The sequence below is a fragment of the Pristis pectinata genome, chromosome 5 (assembly GCF_009764475.1).
Source record: "Pristis pectinata isolate sPriPec2 chromosome 5, sPriPec2.1.pri, whole genome shotgun sequence".
In the NCBI taxonomy this organism is placed as follows: domain Eukaryota; kingdom Metazoa; phylum Chordata; class Chondrichthyes; order Rhinopristiformes; family Pristidae; genus Pristis; species Pristis pectinata.
In genome coordinates this window covers 50,525,543-50,553,030 of record NC_067409.1, presented here as the reverse complement: position 1 = coordinate 50,553,030, position 27,488 = coordinate 50,525,543, and the positions used below count along the sequence as shown (strand labels likewise).

The 27,488-nt window shown below is 39.9% G+C and overlaps 1 protein-coding gene across 1 annotated transcript in view; it reads right to left on the bottom strand.

Annotated features, from left to right (window-relative positions):
* grb10b (growth factor receptor-bound protein 10b) overlaps window positions 1-27,488 on the bottom strand; it is a 135,425-nt gene that overhangs the window by 94,380 nt on the left and 13,557 nt on the right. The window contains 1 exon segment of the mRNA XM_052016263.1: window positions 5,244-5,275. The gene's annotated coding sequence lies outside the window, so the exon portion shown is untranslated.

Here is a 27,488-nt window from a genome sequence, read left to right as displayed (position 1 = left end):
CTTGAGGCTTTAGCAAGAAGAGGAGAAGGAAGTGAGTGGAGGCTAAGGTGAGGTTCTAGTAAGGTCTGTTTCTTACTTTGTTATTGCACAGTTAGAGCAGTGGAAATGGTGGTCAGGGCAGTAGTATGCTCCTCTTGCAGGATGTGGGAAGTCAGGGAGGCCTCTGGTGTCCTTGATGCACTACACCTGCAAGAAGTGCATCTGGTTGCAGCTCCCTACAGATACATTAGGGAACTGGAGCTGGATGAGCTCTAGATAATTTGGGAAACTGAGATGACAGACAGGAGTTACCAGGAAGCAGTCATGCCTAGGTTCCAAGATGCAGGTATCAGGAGAGGGATAGGGAATAGACAGTCAGTGCAGGGTACCCTGTGACAGTTCCCCTCAGTAACAAGTATATTGTATTCAATACTGCTGGGGAATGACCTGCCAGGGGAAAGCCACAGTGGCCAGTTCTCTGGCACTGAGTCTGGCTCTGTGCCTCTGAAGGAAAGGCGAAGAGGAGGAGTGTGTTAGTGATAGGGGATTCATGCTTAGGGAAACAGATAGGAGATTCTGTGGACAAGAACGAGACTCCCAGATGGTATGTTGTCTCCCAGGTGCAGGGTCAGATGTCTTGGATAGAGTCCACAGCATTCTTAAGGAGGAGGGTGAGCAGCCAGAAGTCAGGGTACACATTGGTACCAGTGACATAAATAGGAAAAAGGATGAGGTCCTGAAGAGGGAATATAGGGAGTTAGGAAGGAAGCTATAAAACAGGATTTCAAGGGTGGTAATTTGTGGATTGCTGCCTGTTCCATCTGCCAGTGAGGGTAAGAATAGGAAGATCTGGCAGACAAATGTGTGGCTGAAGATTTGGTACAGGGGGCAGAGTTTCAGATTTATGGATCACTGGGATCTCTTCTGGGGAAGGTATGACCTGTACAAAAGGGACAAGTTACACCTGAACTCGAGAGTGACCTTATGTGCAGGTTTGCTGGAGCTGTTGGGAAGAGGTTAAACTAGGTTGGCAGAGGGATGGGAACCAGAGTATTAGGTTGGATGGAGCACTTGATGTAAAGGTAGATGCAATGTGCAGGGAGATTGTGAAGAAGGATGGGCAGTAGACAGGGCATAAATGCAGTCAATTGGATGGGTTGAATGGGGTGGGTTGTTTACACTTTAATGCAAGAAGTATTAAGAATAAAGAAGTTGACCTTGGAGCATGGATCAGCACGTGGAATTATTTCGCTGTGGCCATTAGAGACTTGGCTGTCCCAAGGGTAGGATTGGCTGCTTAATGTTCTGGAGTCTAGATGTTTCAGAAGGGAAGTGGCATTGCTAATCAGAGAAACTCACAGGCAGAAAGGGCACATGTCGTGGAGGAGTCATCCACGAGTTGGTGTGAGTGGAAGTCAGAAACAGGAAGGGAGTGATCATTCTATTGGGAGTATTCTATAGGCCCCCAAAAGGCCACCAGGACACTGAGGAGCAGATAAGTAGACAGATTTTGGAAAGATGCAAAAATAACAAGGTTGTTGTCATGGGTGACTTCAGCTTCCATAACATTGATTGGCACCTCCTTGGTGCAAAATGTTTAAATGGGCAGATTTCCTTCTGTGTCCAGGAAGGATTCCTGACAATATGTGGACAGGCCGACGAGAGGAGAGGCCATACTGGCTCTAGTACTCGGCAATGAACTGGTCAGTCAGGTGACAGACCTCTCAGTGGGCAAGCATCTTGGAGATAGTGACCAACTCCTTGACCTTTAGTTTAGGCATGGACAAGGATAAGAACAGTGTATGGGAAAGTTTTTAACTGGGGGAAGAGCTAATTATGATGGTATTAGAAAGGAACTTGGGAGCATAAACTGGGAACAGATGATCTTGGGGAAATGCACAGCAGAAATGGAAGACTGTTTAGGGAACACTTGCATAGGTTCTGGATAGGTTTGTCCCACTGGGAAAGGATGGTAGGTTAGAGGAACCATTGTTGATGAGAGGTGAAGCATTTAGTCAAGAGGTAAAAGGAAGCATACTTAAGCTTTAGGAAGCAAAAATCAGGCAGGGCTCTTGAAAATTATAAGGTAGACAGGGAGGAACTTAAGAAGGGACTTGAAGCTAGAAGGGGACATGTAGGCCTTGGCGAGTAGTATTAAGGAAAACCCCAAGGTGTTCAACACATGAGTGAAGAAATAGGAGGAATGACTAGGGTTAGGGTAGGACTGCTCAGGGATAAAGGGGAAAAACATGTGCCTGGAGGTGGAGGAGGTCCTTAATAAATACTTTGCTTCGGTGCTCACCAGCGAGGGGGACTTTGATGAATGTGAGGTCAGCGTAGAACAGGTCAATGTGCTGGAGCATGTAGCGATTAAGAAAGAGGTAGCGTTGGAGTTTCTGAAAAACATTAGGGTAGATAAGTCCCCAGGACTAAATGGGATATACCCCAGGTTACTACAGAAAGCGAGGGAAGAGATTACTGGGGCATTGATGATATTTGTCTTCCCTGGCTGCAGGAGTGGTATTGGAGGATTGTTCAAGAAAGGAAAGGTAATAGGGATAATCCTGGAAATTACAGACCAGTGAGTCTTGCATGAGTGGTGGGCAAGCTATTAGGGAGGATTCTTAGGGACAGACAATAGGGACAGTCCTTGTGGATTTTGGGGAAAAGATAGAAGAGGGCAGTCCTAGGTTGTGGGAATATTACATTGGTAGCTGTGGGGGGAGATGCTGTCAGCTGTCCTGAAGGGCCCTGATGTGAAACATTGACTGTTTTTCTCCACAGATGCTGCCTGGCCTGCTGAGTTCCTCCAACATCTTGTTGTTTTTCCATGGCTTTGAGGGACAGGTTGTGCTTCATGCACCAATTGAGTTTTTCCAAAAAGGTGACAAAACAAATTAATGAAGGTAGAGCGGTGGATGTGGTTTATGTTGACTTTAGTAAGGTGTTTTACAAGGTTCCCCATAGTAGGCTCATCCAGAAAGTCATGAGGCATAGGATCCATGGAGACTTGGCTGCGTGGATTTGGAACTGGCTTGCCCACAGAAGGCAGAGGGTGGTAGTAGATGGAGAGTATTCTGCCTAGAGGTCAATGACTAGAGGTGTTCTGCAGGCATCTGTTCTGGGACCCCTGCTCTTTCATTTTTAGAAATGACTTGGATGAGGAAGTAGAGGGATGGGTTGGTAAGTTTGCAGATTACACAAAGGATGGAGGTGGTATGGATAGTGTTGAAGGTTGTCGTAGGTTAACAGGAAATAGCCAGGATGCAGAGAAGTGGCAGATGGAGTTCAATCTGGACAAGTGTGAGGTGATACACTTTGGAAGAATGAACTTAAAGGCGGAATACAAGGTTAATGGCAGGATTCTTAGCAGTGTGGAGGAATGGGGATCTTGGTGTCCAAGGCCATAGATCCCTCAAAGTTGCTGTGCAAGTTGATAGGGTGGTGTATGGTGTGCTGGGCTTCATTAGTCAGGGTATTGAGTTCAAGGGCTGCGAGGTATTGTTGCAGCTCTATAAAACTCTGGTTAGATCATACCTAGAGTATTGTGTTTGGCTCTGGTCACCTCATTATAGGAAGGATGTGGAAGCTTTAGAGGGGGTGCAGAGGAGATTTACCAGGATGCTTCCTGGATTAGAGAACATGAGGAAAGGTTGAGCGAGCTAGGGCTTTTCTTTTTGGAGTAACGCAGGATGAGAGGTGACTTTGAGGTTATGAAAGGCAGATAGTGGACAGCCAACACTTTTTCCCCAGGGTGGCAATGGCCAATACCAGAGGACATCTGTTTAAGGTCAGAAGGCAAGTTTTGGGGGGGTAGAAATGTCAGATAGTTTTTTTTTTAAAGAGTGATGGGTGCCTGGAATGCACTGCTAGGGGTAGTGATAGAGGCTAATACAATACGATCTTTTAAGAGACTTAGATACATGGATGTAAGAAAAATGGAGGGTTATGGGCTGTGTAGGAGGGAAGGGTTAGATTGATCATGGAGTAGGTTTATATAGGTGGGCACAACATTGTGGGCCGAAGTACATAGAACAGTATAGGCTCTATCTTGAGATTTAACTAATCCACTGTTCTCTTAGCTGTCTTTCAATCTTCTACCTTGCATAAATTTCTGGTGCAAAACTCTGCTGCTCTTATTTCAATACAAATCTGGCTCATTCACACGTGTTTGATGGTCAACAGTGACACCCACTCTGCCAATTTTAAAAGCTTGATATTTGTGTGCACATACCTCTATAAATACATTCTCAGTCCCCATTCTCATATCTTCTAATTCTGGCTCTGTACTGAAATCTCTATAGTCTGATCTCTTGCACTCTTTAAAATACTCATTTTTAAAATTGCTCTACCATTAGTGGCTGCTTTGGCTTTAAGCACTTGCATTCTCTCCCTACAACTCTCCACTTCTCTAAAGTGGTCCTTAAATACTACTTGACCAAGCTTTTGGTCATTTGTCCTGATATCACTGGCTTGGTGCACTGGCATATTTCATTGCAACAAATTGTACACTGAACCACCTGTGTAATGTGCTTTCAATTTAAACTCTATAGTAATATCTGCCAAGTAATAACTGTAACTACTAGACAAAGCAATTTTAACTGTACAGCCAATCTCCATGTCTAACTAACAACAGGCCAGTAACCTACTTTAAGTTGACTTAACTACTCACCTGCAGTTTCACGAGCTGAAATCCAAGTTCAAATTTTTGAGCTAAACTACTTCACAGTTTTGGAGGCAAGAAATTGATGTTAAAATCTGGAGCAACAAAGAAAATGCTGGAAGAACTCAGCCAGTCAGGCAGCATCTGTGGAGGAAAATAGATAGTCAACCTTTTCGGAAGGGTCTCAACCTGAAATGTCAACAACCCATTTCCCTCCACAGATGCTGCCTGACTCAGTTCAAGCATTTTCTTTGTTTCTTTAGTTTTCTCCTGTTCAGCACTAAATTTCCATTTGCAGTTAAGTTAAAATTTCCCTCATTTCACTGATGTGCTTTTCATTTGATAGTCTAATGTTAGGAAATATCAGAGCAACCAGACTAACAAATTAGCTAGGAATAATGTTAATATGTACATTCATTGCACAAATAAAGGCTTGGATTCTGCTTGAGGTTTTGGGTTGATACCTCCTATAATTAAGAAAATATGAAATTGACCATATCCTGACAATTTAAAAGAATATCTGAATACAGGATGTGACAAGGAAGAGATGAACATGGTGCCAATTTACAAAGATGGAACAACAACCGAGAGAAGTACAGACCTGAGAGCTTGACATCAGTAGTTGCAAGCATCCTGAAAGAAAGAATAATGAAATGTCAGGAAAAATGTAACGTGGTAAGGTGGCAGACCATGCTTGATTGAGTTCTTAGAAAATATAGTATACTTAACATACAGTATTGAAGTCTTTACATGTTATAGACCATTATTCCACAGATAGAAACCCACAGAAAGCAAGCTTCTGAAGGGTTGAGTCAGAAAATCCAAAGCCAAATTTGGCAATCAGCATCAACATGAAAGAATTTACCAGGATTTGTTATGGGACCAGAGTATGTACTTCTACAGGATAATTTGGTATGAATAGTAACAAGTTTCACAATGATACCAGAAAGAATGATGCCAAGTACAGGCAAAGAGCATAGTTTGAAGGTTCTTGAAAGCACCAAGATAGTGGCAACAGGCAGAGATATTGTGGGAGTTCAAAGGATGCTACCAGGTGGTACCCATGATAGTTTGCAGATAGCTTTCCTTTAACAAGACTATTTTGACATTTTAGGATTCATTTCAAAAGGTGAGCATTGTTGAATAGCCTGGTTTTATTGCACTGCTGAAGCTTTCAGAGATGATAATAGGCTTTCAGAAACAGCGAGAGATGAATGCAACTAAGTGGCTTGAATGAGTGGGCAGCTAGGAATCATGTTGAATAGACTGGAGTTTTAAGAACAATCTGCCAGTAATTTTTCTTTGCAGATTTTTTTTTTTAAAAAGTAAATTTCCAAATGTCTGTAGCAAGATGAAACAAGATGATAAAAGAATATAGATGCTGGAATCTGGAGCAAAAAACAAACTGCTGGAAGAATTCAGCAGGTCAAGTAGTACCCATGGTGGCAAAGGGATGGTTGATGTTTCTGGTCAAGACCCTGCATCTGGACTGCAAATAGAACCTAGATGAAGTGAGTGTTCTCTGGATGTTCAGAAGAGGTGATCTTCTGCACTACTTTACCTACGAATAAGGAGAAGCTACTTTTGATATTGCACCCAAAGCAAATATTCTTTTTACTGATGCATTCCATTTTTGAAGATGTTTCTCTATCCTCAAATCTTTACTCCAATTAGAAAATTTTTAAACTTCTTTTAAATGCATTCCACCTTCTGAATTCTCTATCAACCACACCATCCTCAGTTTCAAAATCTAGGGCTTGAATGGATCAATCATTCAGGGACCTATATGTAATTTCTTTTAAATTACATCATTTGCATATGGAAGTCAAAAAAATTGTTGCTGCTTTGCTTTGGAATAAGGTTGCTAATACATTCTAACTCCAGATCAGCACCTCTTCTAGTCTTAGTTTAATTTTGGATTGAAAAAGATCACAACTCATCCTCTTCGTGACTGGATTTTATTAGTACTCTGCAGTGTGTTGAGAGATGGAAGTCACTGAGGAGGATAACTGGAACAGATGCTTCTCTTCAGAAACCACCTTTACCATCCTGGTAAGGGAAAGCTTAATCCTAAAATGAATGTACTTATTTTAAAAGTAATCTTAGTTGAATAGCACCCTAGTGTTTAACTTCATAAAATAAATAATTTACAACAAAATGCACATCAAGTGCCTACTGGACAACACTGGCAAACTTGCTCTGTGGTAGTGGAGTGGGCATCCCACACCTGATGGAAGGAGTTGTCATTATCCAAAATCTATACCATGTGCCATTTGAGAATAGCAGTGGTGCAGCAAGTAGACTTGCTGCTTCACAGCACCAGAGATCTGTTCCATCCTGACCTTGGGTTGAGTTGTACATTCTCCCGGTGACAGTGTGGGTTTCCCTCTGGGTACTCAGATTTCTTCCCATATCCCAATGACTTGTAGGTTAACTGGCCATTGTAAAATGTCCCTTGTGTGAATTGAATGGTAGAATCTGGGGGAGTTGATAAGAATATGGGGACAATTAAAATAGGATTAAGGTAGGAATAGGGTAAATGGGTGGTCAGCATGCCTTCAGTGGGCCAAAGGGCCTGTTTCTGTGCTGTCTCTCTAAGTTCCATCAAACTTGTCTAAATATTTATTATACAAGATGGCAACAGATCTTTTAGGAAAAGAAAGGTGTGATAAATAGCACCTGATTGGGGAAGGCAAAACAAGTTTTTGAAAATCAGATATTTAAGGCTGGTAGTTCTACTGTTTGATTTGTACAGTTGAAAAATATCAAAATAAGCACAGTTAAAATGGGGGGGGAAAAATCCATAAACCCAACTAAGTAATTGGATTTTAAAATACTGAAGATGACTTAAATAATGATTCACTGATATTAGGGAAAAAGTTATCACAACACATTCAAAGAGCTTTAAAAATGAGCCTACAGATATCCTTGCAGTTAAACTGCCTTCTTAAAGAAATAAGTAAACCTAATGAAAATTCCCATTGTTATTTAGCCCTCCTGGGATACAGAAGCATCTAGAACGACTTTTCTTTTTGTGGATCATGGAAATTTGCGTGAGCCTAACCCACTCTTAAGTTCCACAAATCTTCACTGCAATTTATCCTAATTTTAGGTGAATTGCACCAAAAATAAAATCAAACCTAGGGGAGCCTTTCTCAATATTTCCAGTCAAGCAAGGCAAATTAATTATGGACAGCCATCCAAAATTTCCAATCCTGGCAATAACTGAACAGGCTTTACCCCTTTGGAGCACAATGAGCAAATCTAATTTTTGGTCATGGAGTGTTTGTCACTGATTTCCTGATTATATTGATCTCCATGTCTTGGAACTACAGTTTTGGCATTAAAAATCAAAGAAATTCATGACGAACAATTGGTAATTTTCTTGTATTTAAAAGGCAGGCACCATCTATAAACAAGAACATTCAAGCATCTGAAACCATCTTTATACTTGGAGGGCACAACTCAATTTTCAGAATTTCTTTCACAAACAGCTCAAAGGGACTCCATATGCTTATTCACAGTACTCCACTGCGTCATTGTCCAAACAAATACATGAGTGACATCCTTTCTCATGCTTTCTTTTTATCTCTGTTGGCTTTTGTTAGTGGCATCTGTCCTGCTCTAAGTTGAGACAATTTATTATTTCTGTAAGTAATTCTCTACAATAGGTAGTTTTGCTACAAAACTACAGATTATAACTCTGTAGTATTTAAGAGCTTGTCAAAGTCTTCCCTTGTTTTCTTGCAAGAAAAACATCATTTTCTTTAATGTAATTGCAGAAATCCTTTTGTCCTTTGCTCCATTTCCATACATAGTGTCTTTTATTTTGACCATATGTATGGCCCCAAATAAATAAGACTGGTCAGTGTATGTGGATTCTGAAAGCCAAATTCACCTACTAAAGTACAATTAATGTAAATATAAATTTTGCATAGTTGAAGTTCATTGGCAGCATGACACTTTACTGATGAAATTAAAAAGGTGTTTTTAGATGTGCCTTCCAGTGTTTTTCTTCCACATTTTTGTTAACACCACTAAATTCCAACCTGGCCAATCTCATATTTCAGTATGTTTAAGTATTTAGTCACGATTTCTAAATGCATCCCTGTAACTCCCACAACAGAAGCTAAAACTGAAAGATCAGTATTTAGCTAGCTTCTCATCTCCAATCTCCACCACACCCACCTTCAATTAGGGAATTACTTTTCCTGGGGTTTTCAATGTCCTAAGGTAAACACTATCAGATTCTGATAATTTATTCAGTTTGCATCTTTGATTCCCATTACCTTTTGTTTTAAAATTTACACTAGCTCAGAATTCTCAAAGTAGTTCACATCTCTGTAAAGCTATTCTAACCTCGAGGAAGACTTGGAAGAGAACTTAAAGGAAGCTGGCAGAGTCCTGATCTGTTGGGTCCTAAAATCTACAGACATGTTTTGACATCTGTTGAAGCCATGGCCCCAGATAGATTGTTGTTGCTGTTGAGTAATTTGAATATTTTGCCAATGTTTTTGAATGTCAGAATTTAAAAAAACAATTTGAAATTAAAAAAATATGTACTTCATTATTTCTAAGTTTATGTTAAAGTTCAGAAAAATGTGAATGATGTGGAACTTAATTATCCCTCTTGTAGCCAATCCTCTGCTGAAATGAAACAGCCACTCAACTTGCCAAGATCTAACCAGGCACAACTTCAGCAATTGACTTCCTTGAATAACTGCTAGGAAACTGCACAAAGTCTCTGCTTCCCTGGGGGACTCCAAGTTGAACGAATAGCATTGAGGATTTGACAGCGGTGATCAGCTGATAGTTAAGGAACTGTCAGCTATTTCTTATGGAAAATGAATCAATCAATCAACTCACTCCTTGGACTTATCTAGAGACTTTTATTTGCCACACTATATCTATTTTCAATTAAAAGGAAGAAATATTTACAAGCCTTATTTTCCCATTACCTCTAATTTGGCTGCCAAGTTTCAACATTTAGCATGCAAGCAGATGGAAGACATTGAACAAATCCCCTGGCATATATTCAGTCATTCATCTGAGGGAGATTGTTCCATAAAAGGGGATAACATCAATATTGAAATTGGGCAACAAGTCATAAATGGGAATTCAGAAGTATATTAGCATAACGAGTTCTTGGAATATTTTGAAGCATAAATTATTCAAAAATATCCAATATGACACTCTGGATAAAAGGAGTCATTAGAGACACCCAAGATTGCTCTTGAAAAACAAAGTCATCACTCCAATTTGAGAGAGGTCAAAAAGGTAGCCCTGTCAACATCGTATACTTTGCATTTCTGAAAATCTCTGACCACGTGCCATACAAAGCTGTTACCCAAGATAGAGTCCTTTGAGACAGAGGGTGATCTTGGATTATGTGGAATTGGGAGAGTTATTGCCAATTAAGGATGGTTTTCATGGTTGGAAGCCAGTTACAAGAATCCCACAGATATCCACATTGGGACTGCTGCTCCTCACTATTTGTACCCAGATTGATTGTGTGATTAAATGAGCTTCTGACTATAACACAAAGATAATCACTTGCCATCTTCACCTCCATCACTGTTACGAATACCCTCTTCAATGCCATTGTTGGAGACTACCTGAATCCATTCCTGGCCAGTTTTCCATCTTTCACTTTCCACATCCTAATTCATAAAGTGATGTTCACCTATCGCCCCAGTGCTCACTGATCTGTTCCCTGTTAAACTAATCCTTAATTTTAAGCCTAAATCTCACCAATCCATCAATTATCCAGCATGACAACTCTCCAAACTAACTGCATTTTCTCCAATTTTGGCATCTTGTGCATGCTTTATTTTAACTTTGAACTGAATGTCGATTAACAATACTATCAACGTCATTTTTAAAAGAGCATTTAGATTTACTGTAGAGCTATTCAGAATAATTTATTTAAAGAGCAGATAAACACAATGTTTAAATGAACCCTGAGTAACTTCACTCAGAAGTGAAATTTGACAAAGCTTCAATGAGCAGAGGATAGTAACATATAATTATTAATATAAATCAACAAAATCAATTAGTCAATTATTGCAACATTGTACTAATTGATTGATCATGGACTTTGGGAAGGGGAAGTCAGGTAAACAAGCACCAGTCCTCCTTGAAGGGTCTGTGATGGAATGGGTGAGCAGCTTCAAGTTCCTGGGTGTCAATATCTCGGAGATTCTATTCTGGGCCCAGCACACATATGCAACCATCAAGATGATGAGCCAGTGTCTCTACTTTCTTATAAGTTTAAGAAGATTCAGCATGTTGTCAAAGAGTCTGACAAACTTCCACAGATGTATGGTGGAAACCATTCTGACTGGTTGCATCACAGCCATGGAAACTACAATGGATAGGAACACAAGAGGCGATAGAGACTGGTGGACTTGGCCAGTTTCATCATGGGTGCAGCTCTCCCCACCATCAAGGACACTTACAAGAGGTGATATCTGAGGAAAGCAACACCCATCATTAGGGACCTCCACCATCTGGATCATGCCATTTTCTCATTGCTGCCATCAGGCAAGAGGTACAGGAGCCTGAATAACCACACCTCAAGGTTCAACAACAGCTTCTTCCCCACTACCATCAAGGTTTTTCAGGTTGGTTCGAGAAACTAATACCACCTTGGACTATATTTCTTCATGCATGTATAATTTATGTTTGTCATGTATGTAACCTACTGTTTTGCTGCTACAAAAAGCTACTTTTTGGGTATTTATACCCTAGGTATATATGCCCATGACAATAAACTTGAACTTGATTTTAGTCAGTATAAAATGGAGCCTGTACTCTTGTCTTGGCACAGTGTTGTCACTATACAGGCAACCCCCTCATTGCATCTGTTTGGGTTATGGAAATTTGACCTTTGAGAATTCACAAATCACGAGCCAAAAATTTGAGATACAGAATAAAATTTGCTCTCATGGAATTTGTGAAAGTAAATCAATCAACAATTTTTTTTCAACCAATGTTTCTTGATGCATGCACAGATGATGCAGCTTCATGTGCAGAAAATCCTGATACAGCATTTTCGAAGAATGCAACATCCCCATAATGCAGGAGTCACCTGCATTCAGCCTTAGAATCATAGAATTTTGCAGCATGGAAACAAGCCATTCAGCCGAACTCATCCAGTGGACACCCTTCGATATGAACCCCATCGCTCAGCACTGGGTCCATAGCTTTCTCTACCTAAGCAATTCAAAAGCTCACCCAGACACTTCTTAAATGCTGTCAGTGACTCTGCTTCCACCACCCTCTGGCAGTTTTACATGTACTCACCACTCTCTGGGTGAATGACGTCCCTCGGATCCCCTCTAAATCTCTTCCCCCTTACCCTAAAGTCTATGTCCTTTTGTTTTGTCTATCTCTGCTGAGAGGAAAAGTTTCCTGCAGTCTACCTTATCCATACCCCTCAAATCTTAATCTTAACCCACTTAACCTTCTCTGCTCCCAAGAGAAAAGACCTAGCTTCTCCAGTCTCTCCTCATAACCATCTCTCTGCACAATCCCATGCAACATCCTGGTGAATCTCCACAATGCTATCATACATTTCCTACAGCATGGTGAACAGAACTGCACGCAGTACTCCAGAATGAAGTCTGACCAAAGTTTTATAAAGTTGGAACATAACCTCCCTAAATTCTGTATTTTAATACCCCGACTAATGAAGGCCAATATCCTATATGCCTTCCTAACCACACTGTTCATCTGCATTTACACCTTCAAGGATCTATAAATTTGTCCTCCAAGGTGCCTGTGTTCCTCAAAAATCCCCAAGACCCTACCATTCATAGTTTATGTCCTAGCCTCATTTGAGCTCCTAAAATGCATCACCTCACTTGTCTGAATTAAACTTCGCCTGCCATTTTTCAGCCTGTTTCACCAAAACAGTCATCTCTCTGCAGCCTAAGACTTACTTTCACACTAACTCTGCCATCTTTGTGTTGTCCGCAAACTTACTGACCTTGCCTCCCACATCCAAGTCATTCATGTACATTACAAACAAAGACCCCAATATTGATCCTTCTGGGACATCATTAGTCACAGGCACCCAATTGCAAAAAGAACCTTCTACCATCACCCTGTCTCCAATTTGTCAAGCCAATTTTGCATTTGGTTTGCCAACTCGCCATGGATCCCAAGGGCCCTAACCTTTTAAACTAGTCTCACATGTGGGACCTTGTCAAAGGTTATACTAAAGTTCTTGTAAATCACATCTACTGCCCTTTGTTACCTCTTCAAAGAATTCAATCAAATTGGTCAAAAAGTATCTACCCTTGACTAAGCCATGTTAGCTGTCTCTGATTAGTCCCTGCCTTTCCATGTGATTAATAATCCATTCCCTCAATTTTTTTTTTCCAGTATCTTCCCTACTACTGATGTTAGGCTCACAGGTCTATAGTTACTAGGCTTTTCCCTGCTGCCTTTCTTGAAAAGAGGGACCAGTCCACCAGTCATCTGGTATCTCATTTGTGCCCAGTGAAGATTTAAAAATTTCAGCCAGAACCCCAGCAATTTCTTCTTTTGCCTCCAACGGCAGCCTGGGATAAATCCTATCCGATCCTGGGGGTTTATCCACCTTTACATCTGCACTGAGTACCTCCAATTTATGGAGACCTGCACTGGACTTTCACTTACCCCTTCAATGAATCTCCAACTACAAAAAGTTTATTTATGTAACTGTTTCCCCATTGGGACTGTGCCTTTACCTCACCAAGCTGTGAACTTTAGAATTCTCTCACTGAACCCTTTTGGATTCCATCCACTAATACTCCGTTATGACACTCTTTAAAAGCTACAACTGACCAATCATTTGGCTTTGTGCTGTAATATCTCTTTCAGATCTCTCCCATGTGCCCTTCATGATAGCTTGCAAACCATGATCCTAAGCAAGTCATCAACAGATCCAATCTGAATGCAGACCTGTGTCAAGCAAGACCGCATCAATGCTGTCATACTTTTTCCCCAATCTTTATCACCACAACACTGCACCACCCTGTAGGAGTGGAACTGATCTACACAACCAAAGGTAAACTGTTCAAAATAGGTTGCCTTCTTTTCTAAAGGCAATTTCATAGTTTCACTCCATTTAAACAACAATTTGCTTTTTCATCCTCCCTTCCACATTGCACTCCATCTGCCAAGTTCTTACCCACCTACATAAATCTATATCCCTTTTGCAGATTCTTTGCATCCTCCTTTCAACTTGCTAACCCACCTATCTTTCTATCATCAATAAATCTGGCTACAACAAGTTCCTTCATCCAAATCATTAATGAAGATTGTAAATAGTTCAGGCCCCAGATACTGATCCCCATGGCCCTACAGTAGCTATTTATTGATAATCCAAAAATGACCTATTTAACCCAAATTCCTAGCCCATTCTGCTCTTCCAAGTCTATACTCCATCCAATCTCCATATCCCTCAATCCCCTACACCTCCAATGTTCACAGGGCACAAACAGCTAAGCTTCATTTTCCAGAAAGTTAATTTTAGCCTCATAATTCACAGCTGTTGGGAACTGGTGCAGTTCAAGTTTCTCCTTTCCCTGTGGATTATGTATATTTTGTATTACATTTCCATCTACTGATCTTAGATTAATTTCAATTAATTCCATTTTCCTACCGACTTTACAGATGTAACATTTAACAACTGCTCTTGTCAGTGCTGTAGCAGACTGTTTTAGGACGAAAGGAGGGTTTAGAATAAAAAAAATCATAGATCAACAATACACCATTTTACTAGTGGCAGCTGACAGAGGTTTTATCCCTCTGTTCATTAGGTTTAATTACGGAGGCTCCCCAGGTTACAAATGACTTAGAGAAATCAAACTTTACGCAAATTTTCCCACACTTTTTTAAAACATTTTTCAAGCCAGTGATAATAATGTTTCATGGTATTCATTAATGACTGGATAGAGTATATGTGCCATTAGTTTAATTATAAGCAGTGTTAGGGTAATTATTCAATGAAATAAAATTATAGCAAATGTAGAGCAATACAATAAGGGTTACTATAGAAAACGGATGTTTCTGACTTAAAAGGAAATTGGCTTATGGACATTTCTCAGGAATGGAACTGTTATATAACCTGGGGACAGCATGTATCAGATTTGTGACCATGTATTACCATTGCAAATGTCCCCATCTCACCAAAAGTACTGAAAAATATATCCTTCCCTTAATAAGATATGAACTATATGCAATATTCTGAATGGGATCTCATCAAAGCCCTTAACAGTTTTAGTGAGACTTTCTTACTTTTGTACTGCATCACTCTTGTAATGAAGGTTAACGTTCCATTTGTCTTCCCAATTACTTGTCACACCTGGATGCTAACTGCACGTTTCTTCTGCAAGGATACACTGATCTTTCTGGATGCCAGCATTCATGTACTGCTGCTTAACACTTCCAGTATTGCATCCATTTTTTTTTGCTAGCTTGTAATTTAACAAGCTAAACTCCCATTGAATATATAAAGCTGTTTAATTCCATCTTCAAGTCCATGTTAATATTTTATTGGAGTCACTGAATAATAAGTTCCAGATAATTTTTGGATGGTAATTTGCTGATGATACAAAAAATGGGCGGGGAAGGCAAGTTCTGAGGAACCCACAAACTCTGAAATAGGATAGATAAACAAATGGATAAAAAGATGGCAAAAAGAATAAAGAAGCTATCCATTTAGTGAGAAGAGCACAAAAGGAAATTTGAAGTGCGTGAGACTAATGAACATTAAGGTTCAGAGAGATCTGGGTCTCTACACAGAAAATAAAATTATTAAGTATGACAAGTAACTAAAGGTGCAAATGGAACACTGGGCTTTAATGCACAAGTGATGGAATCCAAGGGTAAGAGAGTCTTGCTATAATTATACAGGGGTGTGCAGAGACCATATCTGGAACACCGTATACAATTTTGGTCTCTTTATTTAAGCAAGGGTATACTGCCATGGAGGCAGTGATAAAAAGCAGATTGATTTCTTGGACTGAAGTGGTTGCCCTACAAGTCTGAGTAGGCTTGCCAAATATGCTCCAGAATTTAGAAGAATTAGCAATGACCCTTATGAAACATTTAAGATTCTGAAGAGACTTGAGGAGGTAGATGCTACAAGAATGTTTCTCCTGGAATAACTGGATATATATCTCAGAATCAGATGATGCCCATTTAATACAAGGATAAATAGGAAATTCTTCAGTCAAAAGGTTGTTAATCTTTAGAAGTCCCTTGCAGAGAAATAGAGGCTGAGTCATTCAAGGCTGAAAAGATAATATTTTGGACTATCAGGGAAAAGGTTATGGAGACAGAATTGAGGTCAATAATCTACCCAACCATGGTCTTAATGAATTGCAAAGCAGGTGTAGGGAGCTACATGGCCGCCCCTTGCTTCTGTTCTTGTGTTTGTTTCATTCGTTACATCTGGGGCAGTTGGGGCTATCGGATCAGAAACAGCAATCTGAACCAAAGAATCATTCCTGTAACCACCTACCTTTATGGCATCCAGGCGATCTTTCCCCCAATTTAAAATGCCTTTGCATCACAAGTGGCTAGATGACCATAATCAGGTTTGATGGAATAATCTGCTATGCACTAAAAAGATCATGAATTCTAATCAGATTGCAATTAACAGAAACTGAAATGCTATATTCATAATGCATTACTTAAAACTATTCCATGATTTGCCTGAACTTTATTTTTTGATTAAATCCTTAAAAGGTTGCCATAAATTAGATGTGCACTGGAGAGCCATGCATTTTCTTTCCCTAATTGGGCCACTGTCTAAAATAGCCAGTCTATTTTTAGCCTGGTAGTAAAGTTCTATATTTCAGTGTTGACCTCAGTGATGAAATTGTGTATGTATCACATACACAGCCAAAGATCAACAATATTTCTTTACAAACCATGTTTGTCTTATTTTAGTTGGACAAACATTCGGTGCATTTGCAGTTGAAATTAGAAATGGATGCAAGGTTTTGAATATATTACCCCTTAGTTCTCATCAGGCCATTTATGCTCCACATGTTGATTTAGAGCATTTATAAATAAGCACTTCCTGTTCTGCAATTTTGAAGATTCTATTTAAACTGAATGTTTTCAGAAGGAAAAAAAAAGCTTCATACTGACAAACCACTAAGAATAAGTTGCAGGGGTACATGGAAGTAATTAGAGGAGGAAACTGGACCAAAAGAAATCACTTCCCTGGATCCAACAAGTAGACTAACCTCCTTCTGCATTGTTATAGGTATAAAAAAGTCACACCACCACATTTTCTAACACTTAAGACACTTGGGTCCATTTGGGAGGAGGGAAAGATCATCTCTTGGTACACAGAGAGTAATTTCCAAGCTAGTGCAAGGAAAGAATGAAACAAAAAAAATTACTGGCCACAAGGAAAAATGGAGGTTGACAGATTCAATTGAATCTCAGCTGCAATAAAATTCTACAAATGGAGACTCAAAATTGGGGGGGAAAAACCCACTTTCACTCACACACATGGAATGAGTGAAACTGTAGCCAAGAATTCTACCATTTTAGTGAGGAAAAGAGTGGATCATTTCAGAGCTCCCGAGATGAAAGAACAGAGCTGGAGAGGCATAAACTACGTTTAAGAATACTAGTATCACATTTGGGTGACATTACAAATTAAAGTTATCATTCACTGGTGTTATATTGGGGCCAAGGTGGGACTATTATCACAAAAAAACTTGATTAAAATTTGGTTGTCTCTTAAATTTTATTTTTAATAGCCCTAATGTACTCTGTGCTGGCTGGCCTTATTAGAATAGATCAACTATATCTAATCAAAAATATTTTTTGTTTTACCTCTTACGTAGCATGATTCTGTTCTAATTGCAAAGGAACATGTACTTGCTGTTCAAAAAAAAAGACAGGATAACATTTTAACCCACTTTATGCAAATACTCTGTTTTAGAATCAGTTAATTAAAAGGTCAATTGATATTCTCTAAACCCAACATATCTCAGCAAGGTCTTTTGTGAAAGATGAGCAAATGGCATCTTAAAATATCAAATCCAAGCCATATCATAGCAAAACTGCTTCTTAGTCACCCAGCAGGTAATGTATAATAGCCTCAACCTCTCAGTCTGGAATTTTAGCAACACAGGAAACTGTCATGAGTTCGGAAACCACTGCAATGCTAACAAATCAGGGCTCTAAAGTATCCACCTCCATAATGAAATCAATCAACCCAATTCAGGTAGATGCAGTCAACAAAACCGATTACCTTTACTGCTAAAGATGCTGGGAAGCAGCATGTCTTGAGAAAAACTTGAAAATCGATTAGATTATTGAGGTAAATAAATTGATCATGGTATTTGCTGCAATGTAATACAAATGTACAATTGTATTTGTGACAATGGATGTTAACACCTTTGTTTTACACCAAGTGCTGAATTGAGATAATTGCTCCCTTACTCTGACATCAGCAAGCTTAACTTTCTGGAGCAAATACTAAATACCATCAACGTTGGAAATCAAAAAGATCGTGGATTTTTGGATAGCACAAATTCAAATTTAAGTGATCGCTTTGCACACACGTGCATGGCCAAGTTTCTAGTTGCTTATCATTTGAATTTTCACTTTCATCTTTACTCAGCCTCTTGCCTTTTACACTATTCCAACAAAGTTCAACACAATCCCAAGGAATAGGACTTCAGCTTCTGATCGGGCACTTTGTAGTCTTCCAGTCTAGAGTTCAACTGGTTAATAATTCAGCTACTCACTCTACCGCAACAAAATTTGAGTTTCTTTGCTCATTCCATTGCTGTACCCTTTTACATTATCCCTTTTGCTATGTCTACTTACCATCCTATTAAAGACTTTGTTTCTTTCCAAGTTGTCGCAATACTTGCTTCAAATGCATTACATGACTATCATTCAGCATTGGTGAGTGGCAAATCAACTTGGAACATCAGTTATCTCGCCGTAGACATGCCACATTTTCTTAGCATTTTCCATTTTTAGATGTCCTGATATATTGGTTAATGTACTGATAAGAACCTGGAGATGTGCGCCAAATGTATGGCTGCAAATCAATTCGAGATACACTATTTAGGCAAAGTTCTTGGATTTAAATAAAACCCAAATCTTCAAGGTTTCAGTCAGCTTTTTGATATTGATCTTTTAGCAAAATTTCATTACCCTTTCTCTCTCCAATATATTGAAAGCCTGGCTATCACCTTGTGCATTTGACCAGGAGAAACCCTACCTAGCTGCTATCTGAGGCAGCAGGACTCTTCTTCATGATGGACATAATCAAAATGAACAGATTTGATCTGGATTAATTTGGTCCTGGAAAGATTTAGAGATGGTTAAAATCCACAACAATAGGTGTTAATAGTCAGTGATAGATTAACCATGATGATGCTCAAGCAATCTTTTGCTTTCACAGTCAGAGACCATGAAAGGCACAGAGGGCTACAGTGAATTGCTAGGATTGAATGGGACCACAGTTTAGCAACATTATGACCACTTTGATCACTTTGCACTAAAATTTTTTTTGTTCTAATTGTGTTCTTTCTTGTAAAAATTGTGTATAATTTGTTTAATTTATGATTTTCTTGTGAATGCTGCTTATATGATGCTATGTGTCTTTGATGCTGGTGGAATTAAGTTTTTCATTGCACCTGTGCGTACATGTACTTGTGCATATGACAATAAACTACTTTTTTTCCCCAATCTTGCATGCTGTGGAGAGAGGGAAGGGAGACTGATAACGCAAGTACTGAGTGGATTCCCTTTATCATTTTGGTGCAGAACTCTAGTTTTCAATTTTGTAGTAATGACTAGTACAAGAAATTCTGCCAACTGGTCAAACAAGAACTTGTTGGATTAATGAATGCAATGATTCCATAGCTTGTGTGGCAAAGGCAGAGGCAATTCAAAGTGCATTTGTGCTTTACTGCACGTATAAAAATAAACAATTCAATAGTCTCAAGAGCATCAGTATATCCAACAGCCAAAACATTCAACATCAAAGGGTGATCAGCAAAACTACTATGCGGAACCACCTTTGGCAGAGTCTGTGCATCCTACATTGGCCTCATCAGAAACCACAGAACAGGAGTGGAAGTCATCCTCCATGCTGAGAAACTATCTTAGTAGATGACAACAATGCTGAATTACTTATTAAAATAGTAGAATAAACAAGCAACCAGAACTATCCCAGTCAAATTATTGAATAAGATCCTGGTTGCTGAAGGAAAAGAAGAGAAAAATCACAACACAGGAGGCAATTGAAAAAGACTGCCATTTTTTCCAGAAACTGTTTCTGAACTTTGGCATTTAAGCAACTAATTTTCATTATGTGATAGAAGCTTATCAGTATGAAATGGTAAATCTGGAAAATTGCTCTTTAATTCCATTGCAGGCACAGTTTATGCATCAAATCCTTCCAAATCAGATATAGCATAGCAGAATACCATGTGGAGCACTCTGTTTCATGGTAGCAATGCTCTTCAGCCCACCCTTTCAAAAACTGTAGCCTTATTGTTTAGGATATTATCTTTAATTGGAATAGTTTTGTCCTGTGACTCTTTCAAGCCCATCAGGAACCAAGATAAACTTGCCAAGCACTGAAGTCTCCTAAAACAGCTACTATGTGGACTTCTCCCTTAGGGTTAGAGCCATCAAAAACAAAGTATAGTTAAGGCCTCTCCTGCTTTAGTTTCTTATGCAATGCAATGCACCAGTTCATATAAAGCAAAGGATATTTCAATCAAGACTGATCTGAATAATGGTGCCAAATGAACAATGTGCACAAGGATCATGAACACTTGAGATGTATCTGACAGGCAAACAGACAAATAAAGCTTGAAGACTCTAAACTTTAGTCAACGAACATGGATGATTCAGCAAAATTAATCAAACGCTACTCAAAAATATCAAAAGGTCTTTAAATAACTATCTTACTTTGGACCATTACCCAAGTGCTGAAAGTTGATATATTTATCAGTCATGCATTTTTAAACTAGCCCCGAAGAACAGCTGGCTTACAATGTAGATAGTCATGAATAGTCAGATGGCTGGAGCAGCACAGTGGTGCAACAGCTCAAGCTGCAGCTTCACAGCCCAAGTGACTAAGGTTTGATCATGACATCTGATGCCACCCTGCATTGAGGTTGCACGTTCTCCGTGACCACATGGTGCTCCAGTTCCTCCCACATCCCACTGATGTATTGGTTGATAAGTTAAATGGCTACTGTAAGTTGCCCTTGATGTAGGTGAGTGATAGGACAATTGGGGGATGCTGACAGGCATGAGAGAATAAATTACAGTGAAATGGAGATCGATAAGATTGCCGAGAGCTGGTAGAGGCTCAACTGGCAAAATGGCCTCCCATGTTATAATGAAATATGAGGAATGGGGGCAATGGCAGTGATGAGGTCAAATTGAATGGTCCTGTGAAGCCCAAACAAGGCAGTAAGCAAGTGCCACTCGATAGCACTGTTAACAACATCTCCATTAGTAAACAGCCAGATTGGTTGTATTGATTCCATCAAAAGCTATGATTCTACAATTTAGACTTTTAAAAAAATTATTCATTAATTAGAATGTGGCTGTCGCTGGCAAGGGCAGCATTTATTGCCCATCTTCAACTGTCCTCAAAAGGACATCCATCTTCCGGTGTGGAAGGTCAGATTCCAACCAGCAACTTCAGTTTTCCCAGGGATCTTTATTGCCATACTTGATCAAATGCTGCCTTGAAATCGAGGACTGACAGTTTCACTTGAAGCCTGAAATTCAGTTCCTCAGTTCACATTTAAACCAAAGCTATGAGGTTTGGAGTCAAATACTCCTGGTGAAATTCAAACTTGGTATTCGTGCAGAGGTTATTGGAAAAAAGATACCACTGTGAATGACACCTTTCATCAACTCAATGACTGAAAGTAGACTGACTGGTCAGTCCAATGAGCTACATTGGATTTGTCCTTTGTGAACAGGATATCCCTTGGTAATTTTCCACATTCTCAAGTAGGTGCCAGTGCTGTAACTGTACTAGCACAACTTGAATAGAGACATCACTTTTGCTCAAGTGCAAGACTTTAGTACTACAGCTGATTGGTTCCTTGGTACAATAGTCTTTGATACATCCAGTGTCCTTAGCCATTTCTTGAAACATATCGAGTGAAATGAATTGGCTGAAGCCTGGCTTCTGTAATGGTGAGGATCTCAGCAGAAATTTGAAGTGGCTCATCCACTTGACAATTCTGTCAGAACATGTTACAGCCTTGTATTTAATCACTCTTGCAAGGACACTTCACCTTTGACAATAGAGGTATTCTTGGAACCTTTTCCTCCAATAGCTGCTTAATTGTGTCCTACCATTGACAACTGGTATTTAATGGCTTCGTGATGAGAGTATGCAAGGTTATGATGCATAGGAGCTCTATTTTATTTTAAATCATGAGGCTTTGATATTTGTTCCTGTCTAGTAGCAAGCTAGAGAAAATTAGGCAGGTAGTAGTTCTGCGGGTGAAGGTAGTGATAACACTCTTAACTCATTTCCTTCCCTTATTTCCTTTTGAAAAAGGAGTCATTTAGCCCAGTGAATCTATTCTGGCTCTCAGAATAATCCCTTTCCTCTGCTTACCTTCTAGTAACCTATTCTCTCACACACGTCCCTTAACTCATGGACCAGAGTTAAATTTAGATATGAGGTGAGAGTGATGGCACTTGATATCAAGGCATCATTTGACCAAGCATAGCGTCTAGGAGCCCTGGCAGAACTATCAATGGGAATCGAGTGGAAAATGCTCCATTGGTTGGAGATACCACCTGCACAAAGTTATTTATAGCTGTTGGAGGTTAACTATCCCAGGCCATCACTTCAGGAGTTCAGTGAACTCAGGCCAATCATCATCAGTTGTTTCATGGTTACTTTCCTTCCATCACAAGTTATCCTAGACAAACCAGACCACTTTACCCATTGCCCATCCACAATATTAACCATTCTCTATACCATCAGAGCACAGTGCTTGCAGTGTGCATCAACTACAAAATGAACTGCAGTGACTTGCCGGCAGCACCTTTCAAACACACAATCTACAACACCAATGACAAACATTGACAGCGCATGGGTACACCATCAGATTCCCCTCTAAGCTGCACTCTGTCTTGGCTTGGCAACATATTTCTGGCTCTTCATGTCTCTGGGTCCAAATCCTGGAATTCCCACCCAACAGTATTGTGATAGTGATTTCACCAGGCCTGCAGTATTTCAAGGGTTACCACTACTTTCTAAAGGGGAGGGCCAATAAATGCTAACCTTATGAGCAACAAAAAAGGTCCCAAAAATGTATCACTTGTTCTCTCTACCTACCAGCACATATTTTGCAAATTTATATACTAAAAAAAATGCAATTTATTTAGTTACTAAACAGTGCTTCCACCTTTCACTCCATGCTTTCAATTTTTTTTCTCATTTTAACCATCTTTGACAACCTAGACCATTTCCTCCAGCAATCTTTCCTAGTTTCTTAGTTCCTATTCACCTTGCAATAACAAGCTAAAAAAAGAATGTCTAAAAATGTACTTTTAAATTTGTTCAGAATGTAGACAACTCCTGCAAAGCTGCAGTCAATACCCCCAAGATGGACTTCACCGGCCTGTGTTAGTAACAACCCCTGTTTACTTCAAATGAACTGAGAAATCAAGAATACATCCAAGTGCTGACTCAATCAACCAAACCAACCTTCACTAACAAAGGCCCTTGTTCAACTCTTATTCCCCAAAGTTAAACAGAATGATCCAGCCGAACTCCACAGAAATAAAACAAATTCTTTGCCAGTATATTTCACCCTGATGATACAGTGGTGCAGCACTTAATGTTGTCTCACAGCTTCAGGGGCCTGGGTTTAATCTTGACCTCTGACACTGTATGCAATCTACATGTTTGCCAGGGACAGTGTGTTTCTGCAGGGTGCTCATCTGGGAATCCAAAGCAAAATTTATTCATGGGACGCAAACATCACTGGCAATGCCAGTATCTACTGCCCATCCCAAATTGTCCCTAAATTCCATCTGAAGTTCTGCCCACTTTTTGCAACTTCCATCTCCAATCCACATCACTTTTTGTCTCATTATCTGATTCACAAACAGGGATAACTTTTTATTTTAAGTTGTTAATATAGTTGAAGTCAAAAAGCACCACTTGTAATATCGTGCCACTGAGTGCAGAACTTTAACCTTGTACTGTCTGATACCTTCCAACCATATTTTAACTCAAATCAAAAGTCTACCTCAGTGTCATAAAGAGTCAATAGCTAATTTTTTTTCTACTCAATAAGTATGCATTCCTATCCAACAGTAACATCCCAGAGAATATTCCACAATGACCATTAAAGCATGAACATGTCCCCCACGTGCTCTCCTCTACTTTGGCGAGAGGAAATGCAGATTGGGTGACTGCTTTGCAGTGATTCCAGTTGCCCTCCATTTTAATTCTCCATCCAACTCTGAACTTTCTCTTTGTGGCCTCATGCAGATAACTTGCCTCTCTTTGTATCAAAATTGTCCAGTTCTGATGCAAAGTTACCATTTGTAATATTAACCAAGATTTTCTCTCTCCATAGACACTGCCTAATCTGCAGGGCATTCTCCTTTTGGCTTCAAATTTCTGTGACAGCTCCGAGCTGCATTTCAATAATTTTTTTCAATCAATCAATGTGGGATCATCTCAGCAACCCCAACTTCACCCTAGTGCGATCTATCCATCCCCCACCTCTGCAACTTAAAACTAACATTTCCTCAATTTCCCACTTCTAATGACAGGTCTTTCACCCGAGATAATAACACTGTTTCTCTTTTGACAGTTGCTACCCAACCTGCTAAGTGTTTCCTGCAATTTTCTGTTTTTATTGTAGATTTCCAGTAAGCACATTTTTCTGATTTTCACTTAATACATGAAGCTTTGTTCCTGAAATTACACCCACTTTGGATGCTGTGTGGAAGTTGTATGATCTTCCTATAAGAATGTAGGTTTCTTCCCCAGATGCTCTGGTTTCCTCCTATATCCCAAAGACATGATGGTAGATTAATTGGCAATTGTAAATCGTGTCTAGTGTCAAAGCATGACAAAATAATTGGAACGAATTGATGGCCACATGGGGGAATAGGTTACAGGGAAATAAGTTTGGGGAATGGGACTGATGGGAATGCAGCCAGGCAGGCATAGACCTGATGTGCCGAATGGCCTCCATCTGTGTCATAAGGAAATATAAGAAATATAGAATTATGCAGCACATCATGTTCCAGGCATAAGTTACGTCTTCAGCATCAAAAATTCAGGCATCAGCAGTCAAATTTTCATTTCAACACGGTCACATCCCTGAATTCTGGGGTACATGTCCATGGCAACATTGCCAACTGTAAATCTCTTTTTATGCACCCTTTGAAAGGGAGAACAACACTACACCTGTGTGAATCCCCACAGAATCTGGCAATCCTGTGACACGTCTTGGAGGCTGACATCAGAACATCCTCCAAGTGGGTGAACACTCACAAGGCGTCAGGCCCTTGTGTACCTGGCCAGGTACTGAAAACCTGTGCTGACCAACTGGCTGGAGCGTTCAAGGACATCTTCAACCTCTCACTACAGCAGTCTGAGGTTCCCACTTGCTTCAAAAGGGCAGGAATCATACTGGTGCCCAACAGAAGCAGGGTGCGCTACCTCAATGACGATCACCTAGTAGTACTCATATCTACTGTGATGAAGTCTTTTGAGAGGTTGGTTATGACTAGATTTAACTCCTGCCTAAGGACCTGGACCCACTGTAATTTGCCTACAGCCACAACAGGTCGACACTGGAAGCAATCTCACTGGCTCTCCACTCTGCTTTGGAGCACCTAGACAACAGCAAAGCATACGTCAGCATGCTGTTTATTGATTACAGCTTGGTGTTCAACACCATCACCCCCTCAGTATAAATCATCAAAACCTGGGCCTCTGTACCTCCCTCTGCAACTGGATCCTCGACTTCCTTATTGGGAGACTACAGTCAGTGCAGATTGGTAATAACATCTCCTCGCTGACAATCAACACAGGCACAGCTCAAGGATGAGTGCTTAGCCCACTGCTCTACACTCACGACTGTGGCTAAACACAGCTCAAACACCATCTAAAAATTTGCTGGTCCACCACCATTGTTGGCAGAATCCCAGATGGCAACGAGGCAATGTACAGGAGTGAAATAGTTCAGGTAGTTGAGTGGTGTCGCAACAACAACAACCTCACACTCAACGTCAGCAAGACCAAGGGATTTACTGTGGACTTCAGGAAGGGGAAGTCGGGAGAACACACACCAGTCCTCATTGAGGGTCAGCAGTGGAAAGCGTGAGCAGCTTTAAGTTCCTGGGTATCAACATCTCGGAAGATCTATCCTGGGCCCAAAACATTAATGCAATCATGAAGGCAGCATGCCAATGGCTCTATTTCATTAGGTATGTCACTAAAGACTCTTGCAAATTTCTATAGATGTATGGTGGACAGCATTCTGACTGGTTGTATCACAGCCTGGTACGAAGGCTCCAACGCACCGGATCTCAAGAGGATTGTAGACTCAGCCAACACCACCACGGACACAACCCTCCCCCATCATCGAAGACAAGTTCAAGAGCCAGTGCCTCAAGGCGGCAGCATCCATCACCAAGGACCCTCACCATACAGGATGTGCCCTCTTCTTATTACTACCATCGGGGGAGGTGGTACAGGAGCCTGAAGACACACACAACAACTTAGGAACAGCTTCTTCCCCTCTGCCATCAGATTTCTGAAGGGTCCATGAAATTATCTCATTATTCCTTTTTTTGCCCTACTTATTTTGTAATTTATAGTAATTTTTGTCTTTCAACTGTACTGCTGCCGAAAAACAATTTCACATCAAATAAGTCAGTGAAAATAATCCTGATTCTGATTTTGTTTGGAATTAGTGGCTACAATACTTTATCACTGAAAAGGTCTGATAATTGCTACTTCCACCATCTTTACAACAGTTGTTCCATATATTTCACAAGACCCAAGACGAAGAGACGAAATTTTCTATACAGGACTACCACTAAATCAAACATCACATCCTTGGCTGACCCATTTTACTATTCTTCATGTTACAGTCAAGTACTCGAGCAAAATGAAATCTCAAAGCTTGTTAGCTAGCATGAACATACATTCTGGATTCTAGCACTGAGAAAATTTGCCACAGTCATGGCAAGAAATGTTTGTTGCAGAATAGGTACATTAAATTTCTGTTGAGTGTAACATTTCTAGGTTACTGGTCATCACTGACAAATATTAGCATATAATTTCTGGAGTTCAACTGACAAAAATTCCAAAATAGCCACTAATCTTAGTGGGTGCACAAATTTATTCTCAACGACACTTCATTCTTTGGTTTTATATCATGATAGAATGGCACAGCATTAGTCATACGCCTGCTTCTTATGCTCTTTAGCTTTACCAATCCAATTTCAGCATCTACAGGCTTAGATAATTTGATGTGTTCCTGCAGCAGAAGAATCAGCATTCAATCATAGGTAAACAACCACTCAAATGGATGTAGGGTTCTTAAAACTGGAGTTTGAAATGGTAACTCAAAATTTTGGATGAAGTTCCACAGGCTGGCTAACTGCATCCAAATTGCAGTGTAAAATACAAGTACTCTTCCTTCTAAAGAATCAGCAACAATCCTGAGTAATTAGTTCTAAAAAGTGTACCCATGACATTTTAATTAAGTCCTCTGCATGTTTTCTCAGGTAGCAAGGTACAAGTGCACAGTGACAACTGAGCGCAGTTTTAAATGTGGAA